Genomic DNA, 9,946 nt, shown 5'->3' on the forward strand with positions numbered 1-9,946 from the left:
AAGCCCACTGGAGACAGAGCTAAACATTACCACTACTTGGCTAAGTGGTTGACACAACTCTCAAATATAAGAACTGTTACCCAATGGTGGCAATATGCAACTAATCCTGTTTCTCTAAGAAAACCACAATTTTCAAAGTTAAGATAAAAATTCCACTAATACCCCACGTATCTAAACATCTTAGCCTATCATGTGTAGCAGAGCTCAGTCCTACCTGTTCAAAGATGTTCTTTCCAGCATCTTCATCCTGCCCAATCTCTTCACTATTCCACTAGTGATATCTTCCTTTGCATCCCTACCTCTCAGTTTGCCATTCTGTCCTGAGATTCACTTTCTCCTCCTCCAGCTTGGGTCTTCTCACACGCATTAGACAACCTTTCTTATTTATTCCAGCTCTTGTTGTCTTTCCTCACCTACTCTCATGTGCTTGTGTTCTGCACCACGAAATTCAGCAGTTCTTTGAATCTGGGACCTGTTTGTACCACATCTGTTTCAGGAGCAGTGCATATGAGAAATGAACTTGTAGTAGGTTGGTAACACTGGGTTGTCTGCGAATAACAATAAAAATTATGAAAGTCTGAAATCCTACATGAACTTACTTCAGATCTCAATCTCTTTAATAAACCTATGACATGGGTACTTTTATTACACCCATTTCTCAGATTAAATAACTTTCAGATTAAATAACTTGCCTGAATCATATAGTAATAATGGGTCAAACTAGAATAGAAATCTAGGCAGACTTCATGGGCCTTACTCTTAGCTATAACTCTTTTCTTAAGGATTTTGTAATATTTTAAACCCTGAGTACTATCAAACACGTCTGATTTTGTTTTAGAGGTACACTATGCCTTAATTTAAAAATTCACTTGAATAGGCTCATTTTTAAAAGTTTTATTGAGATATAATTCATATAACATAATTAACCCATTTAAAATGTATAATTCAACGATTTTAAGTATATTTACAGATATGTACAATGATCAATACAATTTTAGAAGATTTTCATTACCTCAAAAAGTGTACCTGTTTACTATCATTCCCTATCACTCCATCCAGCCCAGCACTAAACAATGGCTAATCTACTTTTTGTCTCTATCAATTTGCCTATTTTGGACATTTCATGTACAATAGAATCCCATTATATGTGATGTACTGTGACTATCTTTCACTTAGCAGAGTGATTTCGAGGTTCATCTGTGTTGTAACGTGTCAAACTTCATATTTCACTCCTGTTTATTGCTGTATAGTATTCCATTATATGAATATACCTCATTTTAAAATCCATTTATCAGTTGATGGACATTTGGGGTGTTTCCAAATTTTGGCTATTATGCTGTTATAAACATTCATGTACAAATTTTTGTGTGGACATATGTTTTCATCTCTCTTGCATATGTGTCTAGTGGAATTGCTGGGTCATATGGTAACTCTATGTTCAACAACTTTAAAAACTGCCAAAGAGTTTTCCAAAGTGGCTGCAGCATTCTACATTCTCAGCAGCAGTATAAGAGGGTTCCAGTTTCTCCATATGCTTGTCAACACTTTTGACCTGACTTTTGGATTATAATTATCATAATAGGTGTGAAATAGTATCTTATTATGGTTTTAATTTGTGTTTCCTGTTATATAAGTATGCCAAGTACCTTTTCTTGTACTTATTGGTCAGTTGTATATCTTTGAATAAATGGAATATCATTTTAATTGGGTTATTTGTCTTTTTTGAGTTATAAGATTTCATTACACATTCTAGATAAAAGTCCATTATGACATACTCGATCTGCTAATATTTTATCCCATTCTGGGATTTCTCTTTTCGCTTTATTAACTACATTCTGTGGCACACAAAAAAGTCTGAATTTTGATGGAGTTCAATTTACTTATTATTTGCTCTTGTTGCTTGTGTGTTTGGTGTCATATCTAAGAATCAACTGTCAAATCCAATGTCGTGAAGGTACATCCGTATGTTTTCTTCTAATAGTTCTATACTTTTAACACTTACATTTAGATTTTGGATCTATTTCATATTAACTTTGCATACGATGTTAGCTAAGGATCTAACCTCATCGTTTTGCATGTGGCCACCCACCTGTCCCAGTGCCATTTTTGAATAGACCCTCCTCTGACTGAATTGTCTTGTAATCTTCTCAAAATCAGTTAACCTTAGATGCATGGGTTTATTTCTATTTCAGTGATCTACGTATCTATCTTTATGCCAGCCCCACACTGTCTTGATTACTGTTGCTTTGTAGGAAATTCAGAAAATGAGGAATATGAATCTTCTTACTTTGTTCTTCTTCCAAATGTGCTTTGGTTCTTCTGTGTCCTTTTAAATTCCAGACAAATTTGGGGGTCAGTTATTCATTTCTTCAAAAAAGGCCTTTCAGATTTTGACAGAGTTTAAAGTAAATATTGCCATCTTAACAATGTTGAATTTTCTCAACATGCTTTCCACTTATTTAGATCTTTAATTTCTTTCTAAAATTTATCAGAATCTAATTTTAGGGTATACGTTTTGCACTCACTTTGTTAAATTTATTCCTAAGTACTATTCCTTTTGATACTATTGTATGGAATTGTTTTCCTAATTTCATTTCACAAGAGATGTCTCTTGCCTGAGTATTCATAGAACTATCACACATAAGTCTTTGAAAGATTTTGCTTAGGAAGCATTATTTTAGCTGTCTTTTTATGTTTTGAAAGCAGACAACAGCAGGATTTCAAGAAACCCAGATAGGAATACTATAGAATACTATAACAAGGCCTGCCTGCCAAATGTCACAAGTCAGTTTTTGGCTGAGACCACTGTAATAAAGACAGGTTTCCAAGAGAAAAACAAGCAGAAGTTTATTAACATGAACACCTTATGTATATATGGGAGATACCCAAGGAAAAATGAGTAATTCAAAGAGACAATTTAGAATTGCAGCTTATATAGCGTCTTCAACAAAGAATAAATTTGTGGAGAAATGACAGGACAGCAGAAAGAAGGTTCAGTCCTCCAGGGGTTGAAATAAAGGTTGTTTAGTAAAGTTTCTTATGCAGATTCCTCTGGTTCCAAAACTCAGAAGGGTAGAAAGAAAACTATTTGTCCTCCCCTGTAGAGCCCAGGAGGATGGAGGAAAAATCTTTTTCCCCTTATGGGAAAATGTGGTGTCTAATGGTGTGATTAACTTTTGTCCTTTTTGGTAGAAATGGGAGAAGGAATGGCTGTGAAAATGTATGTCCTACTTTTAAGCAAATAAGGGAAGGTGGCACCTTTTCTTTTATCCTCAGCTCAGAGTTCTTATGCCCAAATCATACATCTGGGAGTGGGAACACTCTGCTACACTTCAGTTCAAAAGCTGACTCTATGAAATAAGCCACAAAGCAAATTAACAGGAGAATAGATTCACAACTTTATTATTTTTAATATTGCATACACAAGGAGTTTCACAGGAAAAAAAGAAAAGTACCTCCCCAAAAGGGGTGAGATTTGAGAGCTTATATACAACCTTAATAGGGGAAGGGAATGGGGGGATGCGGGAATTCTAGGGGAGAATAAAACGTTTTTTTGAAAGATAAACGGGCCCTTTCTAAAGCCTTTTTGTTTATTTTGCTTTCTTTAACTTTGCTGCAGAAGCTTAATTGTTTCCATTTGGGCCGCGGCTCGGGCGGGGCTCCAGGGTGGTTAAAAGCTGCCTGGTGGCTGCAAGCAGAAAGGCTCAAGCAGAAGCCCTGACACCCGGGAAACGCAGAGGCACCCCTCAAGCGCCCCGGAGCTCCCGAGGCTCCAGTCCTGCTCGAGGATGAGCCTTTGGAAGAGATACTTGCCCTGCGCACCCTGGGGTCAGCAGGCTGAGAGGTCACTCAGATGGTTGCCCACCTGGAGGATGCCTTCCACCGGCTCGCCTAGGCGGTCGCTCCGGGGAGCCGCGGGAGGGGGCGGGGCCGGGCGGCTCCCGCAGGACCGCGGGGAGGGGGCGGGGACGGGCGGCCGCTCGGGGAAGCCGCGGGGAGGGGGCGGGGCGCAGCGGCTCCCGCAGGACCGCGGGGAGGGGGCGGGGCCGGGCGGCTCCAGCAGGACCGTGGGGAGGGGGCGAGGCCGGCCGGCTCCCGCAGAGCCGCGGGGACGGGCGGCTGCAGCAGGACCGCGGGGAGGGGGCGGGGACGGCGGAACGCTCCGGGAAGCCGTGGGGAGGGGGCGGGGCCGGGCGGCCGCTCCGGGAAGCCGCGGGAGGGGCCGGGGCCTCGAGAGACGGTAGGGGCGGCGTCTCCGGAGAAGCCCGAGCTCACCGTGGCTCTCATGGCTCGGCCGCGGGAACGGGCGACGGGAACCACCGAGTTTTAGCCCGAAGTCCCGGTAACCCCTCTGTTCGCCCCCGCACACGCCCCCCCCTCCCCGCCCCTTGCCTCCGGAGCTCGCTCTGCCGCCGCCGCCGCCGCCGCCGCCGCCGCCGCTGCCGCGTCGTCTTGTACCCGATCCCCGTCTCCTTTCTCCTTTCCTCTCGTGTTCCCGTTGAAGAAAAAGATATATCGCAGCTTCATTGTACATACTACCTTTCAATACGTGTATGCACTGTAATTTTTTTTCACAAAATTCTTTGTCCTTTTACCCCACCTTCTAAATCAGAGAATGTTTTAAAAGTGAGAAAAATAGAATCCATGTATTTAAATTCTACCCTTAACCATTTCATGTGGTAATTACGACTTTAAAAATTGACATGTTTTGATGAGTCATACTCATTTTGGTTTTGTTTCCAAATAATCGCATTACACTTTTTTTCACAGATATATTCGTGAATAATGTATACTTTCTAGGAAATAAAGTTTGAATCCACTTATCTCACTATGCTGAAGAATTTATTATTTAGTGTCAATTTAATTAAAAGTCACAATGTTGTTTTAAGTCAGAAAGTAGGGATTTAAATTAGATGCTGTCATAAATTGCAAGATAATTTCCCTTCAGTCGACTTTGCTGTTTTTAAATCACTTTTTCATTTCATAAATGGTAGAGATATTATTATGAATACCTTTTAATGATAAATAATTCTCTGCAAATAGAATATACTTATGTATATCTGTATTTGTATCTGTGTCTATATACATCTGTAGTTAAATATTTCTCCTGCAAAGTGACATCCTACTACCAAGAAAAAAGACCTCGAAAATATTTTTTATAGTCAAAAAGAATATACTCTCTCATGGTATCTGTTAAACTCAATCTGTGTCTTGCCATTTTAATAGGAAAATAAAATAATTACAATAATCTCATTTTATGAGTTCCTTTTCGATCCCCTTGGCAATGAGACCAAAATAGTTAAAATGTATTTTTTGGAAGAAGGACTATAAATATTATTTTAAATGAAATCTCAATATTTTAAGTACATCCAGGACTGTTCTAGTTGAAGGGATTAGTTCATCATAGTTGTACATGTTCATTTTCCTACACAATTTTTTAAAGAAATATGATTAGAATTTACCCAGCATAAATTGTTTGTTCTCATTACTTGCTACTTTTGGTGGCTGACGTATCTCAATAAATCAACAGTTACGTAGCTTTAAAAATTCTAATGTTCTGATTGCATGTAAATGATTAATATATTCTGATTTACCTACAATATTTGGATTAAATATAAAATATCTTGATTAGATATTTCTTATTAAAGTAATACCAGGACTATTAATAAGAATGCTTAAGTAAATGCATTTGGAGAGTATGCTCACTGACGTTTAAAAAGGATGTTTCCTAATATAAATGCAAACATCAGACACTTTTAAATGCCTTTTTGAAAAGCAATATTAATAATCTGAGATTTAATTTTTTACTTGTAATCTCTTATGATCATACTTTTATTGAGAATACAGAATTAATTTGAGAAAGCGAGAGTTAATACAAGTGTAGAGTTGTACTGTTTTTATTTTTATCTGAAAAATATATTGTTTTAGTTATTTATACTTTACTATGTAAAAACCAAACATCTTGGAAAATCAGGAGAGGATAAAAATCCTTACATAATATTTTTCTGGTAGTATAAAATATTACCTGACCAAATTTGAATTATGTATTAGAATTTATTTTTAATAATTCTAGCTTAAACCTTTATTTAGCTCACAAACAATTCATTTTAACCACCCAGTCAAGGCTTTTCCCTAGAAGTAATGCTAGAAATAATCAAGACATGCAAGCTCAGGTTTGTTTTCAGAGATGTTCTTCGGAGTGTTATTTATGAGAATGAAGATTCTGGAGGAAAAAAACTAATAGTCAATAATACAGAAATGTTTGACTTAAGTGTTGCGTATATGAAACACATACTAAGAATCAAATTTTGGTTAATAGTTAGTGGTCAGTGAAATGTTAACGACACAAGTCATGAAATTCAGAAGTACAGGCCTATATATAAGCCTGCTTATTCTTAGTTACATGAGTATAAATCTGTCTATAAGCATAAGCACACATACACATACACATATATGTATACATACACACACACATACACGTTGATGAAAATAAATCTTGGAAAGAATTATGCAGAATGTTAATAGAATTAAGGTTGTTTTTCAAATTAAATATAACATACAAACATAGTAAATACTCATTATAGCCATTGAGTTCTACAGTGCTCATAAACTTATCCCATCCTCCCTACACTTGTAGCTCAGTTTGCAGATATCGGTAAAGTCTACATCAAAAATGTTCACAGTTTTAAATTCAGGTAATACACCGTAATAGTATTAACCTATAAATTGAGGTTAAAGAAACATTGTTAAATATTAAAATATAGTAAGACTTAAGTGGTAGAATGTTTTAATTTGAATGTGTTTATTGCTTGGATTCAGTGGGAAAAAATTATAGGGCTAACCCATCAGAAGTTAATTGATGAATAAATTCATAGAAGAGTACTTATCCTAAAGAATAGATGAACTGAGGTACAAATGAAAGCTTTGGCCTTGGTGGGGAGAGATGATTCTAAGAATAGACTTTGTAAGTTTTGTGCTTGAAGGTATACATTGGGCTAGAGGACACAATGCAAAGCTTCTCATCAACATATAATAAAGCGCTGTGGAAAAGTGTTGACTTCCTGAATTATGCAGATGGTGTCACATAAAGTAAATTAAAAAAAAAACATGCTTATACTTAGTTATTTGTAATAGATAAAGATTTCATATATCTACACATTATACATTTTATACTTTTCCAGTTTGTATCTTATTTTCAGTTCGTATCTTTTTTCTTATCTGCTTGATCCAAACTAAGGTATCTGAAACTGTGGATATATATAAATTAGTATCATATTTGAACATAGCATTATTAGCAAAAGATTAGAGGATGTCATAGGAACAGTTTTGTGAAGAAGATTGAAGATTACAGGAGATGATTTTCTATTTCCACTAATTCTTTCTTTTAATGGTACACACACACACACAAGACTGAATACACAAAATGTGCTGAGAAAATTACTAAACTGGTATCAAAAAGAAAGTTTTCCACAAACACACTACTTCTGTATCTCAATCCTTCACATTGATGACTTTATGCTCAATTAGTCATCTCTTTTTTTAATAATCACTTTTAGTAAACATTTGTTTTTGAGAAGCTGTCTTGAGGGAGCTCAGCTATTGGATTTAGAAGAAAATCAAAGCTTCTGTTATAAATATGTTCTCAGAATACAAGTACTATAGTACTAGTATATTACAAGGTATTATAAATATATTCAAAGAAAACCATGTTTAAGATTTAAAGGAAAGTATGATGACACTGATTCAAGAAATCAATGATAACAGCAAGAGATAAAAATTACATTAAGAAAACAAATGAATATTTTAAAATTGAAACATTCAATAACTAAAATTAAAAACTCACTGTTGGGGCTCAACAACACATTAGAGGTGGCAGAAGGAACAATTAGTAAATTTGAAAACAGGGCAAAAGAGATTATCCAATCTGACAGACAGTGAAAAATTAAGATAGTTTCTCATAGAACTGTGGTACACCAGTAAGCGTGGCAACACGCACAAAACTGGCAGACCAGAAGAGAGAAAAATACAAAAAAATTTAGAAGGCATAATGCCTGAAAACTTTTTAAATTCAAAGAAAACATTAATCTGCACACCTAAGTTCAACAAACATTACAGAGAACAAACATAAGAGATTCACAACTAGACAGCACAGACAGTTGAAAAGACAAGGAGAAAATCTTAAAAGCAACGAGCAAAACAATTCATTCTGTGCAGCAAACCACGAGATTAGCAACTGACTCCTTATCAGACATATTACAGAACTCCTTTAAGGGCCTCGTATTCGTAAATAGTAAAGCAAGTATACATATTTTGTGGCCTTCACTTAGGATAGATAAATAGCACTTTTCTGGTGTTCAGTCAATATCAAAAATGCCTTACTTGATTGGCCTTTGGAACCAAGTCTGTGCAAGAAGACTGGCTTGCCTGGATCTGGGTGTGAGCCAAAGCTTGAAGAAATATAAATCAAGGGCCAAGTGAGAACACCAAGCTTGGTAACGTAAAGAAAATCGTATACACAATTTGGCTTAACACGTTTCCGGTGAGCCAGAGTACCGGAGCATGGAAGAAATAGGCAGGCAGGAACCTATTTCAGTGATCAGATGAATGCAGATCACCTGGAAAGACTTGGGAGTAGCGTAAATGGCCCATGAATAGATATCTTCACTAAAGCATGATGCACAGCACAGCATGTACATAAGCTGACTCATTTCAGTTGTCAGAGCTGTAGTGACAACACAAGGACCTACTCCTTTAACAGTAAATGAAGGGGAATCTACCTACAAGACTGGAGTATCAGCACAATGTACAGAAGAATAGGAGGGCAAAATACATATAATTTTCAAAAGACTGGTATGTGCTGCAGTGTTATTAAACAGCATGGAAAAGCTAAGAAGTGTGAAAAATCTTTTAAATTGTTAGATGTTACAGGGTCACTATCAAGAAAGTGGTCAAAGTACTAGGAAAATGATCCATAATTTAAAGAGAAAGTGTTGAGGGTTTTGAGAGTAGTGAGCAAATGTATACCAAGAGTAGGGCAGGAAAATGAGAGGGCAGGCCCAGGAGTGTGCAGGCACAGAAGGGAGCAGGAGAGGTGAGGGCCAGCCCAGGAGTGGTCCTATTAGACTTCCAAGAGATGACGTTGAGAGGCAATGGGTATTTGAGTCTGGAATACAGGAGGGAGGTCTGGATTGGAAATAGCAGTTTGGAAGTTACCAACTTGTAGATAATACATAAAGCCCTAAGGCTGATGTGGGCGGCAGCAGAAAGTAGTAGAGGCCAGAAGACTGAGCCTCAGGGGTGCTGTGTGCCAGCATTCAGGGGTTGGGACTGAGAAGACCGGCCAGGGCCGTGGGAGGAAACCAGAGCAGCCCGAGACCCAGGAAGCCCCATGAAGAAAGGGCTTGAGGAAGTCGAGGAGAGCAGCGGTGGGAAGTGTGGCTGCTGGGCCGTGCGAGGAGAGGACTGAGAGCTCCCCGTGGAGTCAGCACCTGGTGGGTGGTGGGTGACCCTGTCATGAGCAGTTGCAGTGAGTGGACACACTTGCTTGGATGGAAAATGAGGGGAATCAGAGGAAGTGAATGGGAACAGCTCCTTTGCAGGGGCAGGAGGCGTGTGTGCTGGAGAGCAGAGAACTGGGGCCGCAGTTGGAGGGTGAACGCATCTTTTTTTATAAGATGAGGGTAATAACAGTGTATGCTAATAGAAAAGATAGTTTAAATGGGGAAGTTAGTAACACCACATTCCCTTAGGTTAGGGGAATTGCAGGTGGGGACACAGAAATGCCCCTGAGAGAGTCAGCTTCAAAACACTTGCCAGGTCCAGTCCACTCAAGACCAGGTCCCAGGAGTGTCAGCCACTTAGGAACTTTACCGCCCCCTGCAGTTTTGATCCTGGCAGGGCCAGAAGCCATAATTAGCCAGCTGAGGAAGGATGGAGTTAGGCAGGA

General features: G+C 38.4%; 1 protein-coding gene across 1 annotated transcript in view; it reads left to right on the forward strand.

The window, feature by feature from the left end:
• LOC116151631 (coiled-coil domain-containing protein 144A) overlaps positions 1–9,946 on the forward strand; it is a 112,136-nt gene that overhangs the window by 56,924 nt on the left and 45,266 nt on the right. The gene's annotated exons all lie outside the window — the stretch shown is intronic.

Source organism: Camelus dromedarius, chromosome 12 (genome assembly GCF_036321535.1).
Source record: "Camelus dromedarius isolate mCamDro1 chromosome 12, mCamDro1.pat, whole genome shotgun sequence".
Lineage (NCBI taxonomy): Eukaryota > Metazoa > Chordata > Mammalia > Artiodactyla > Camelidae > Camelus > Camelus dromedarius.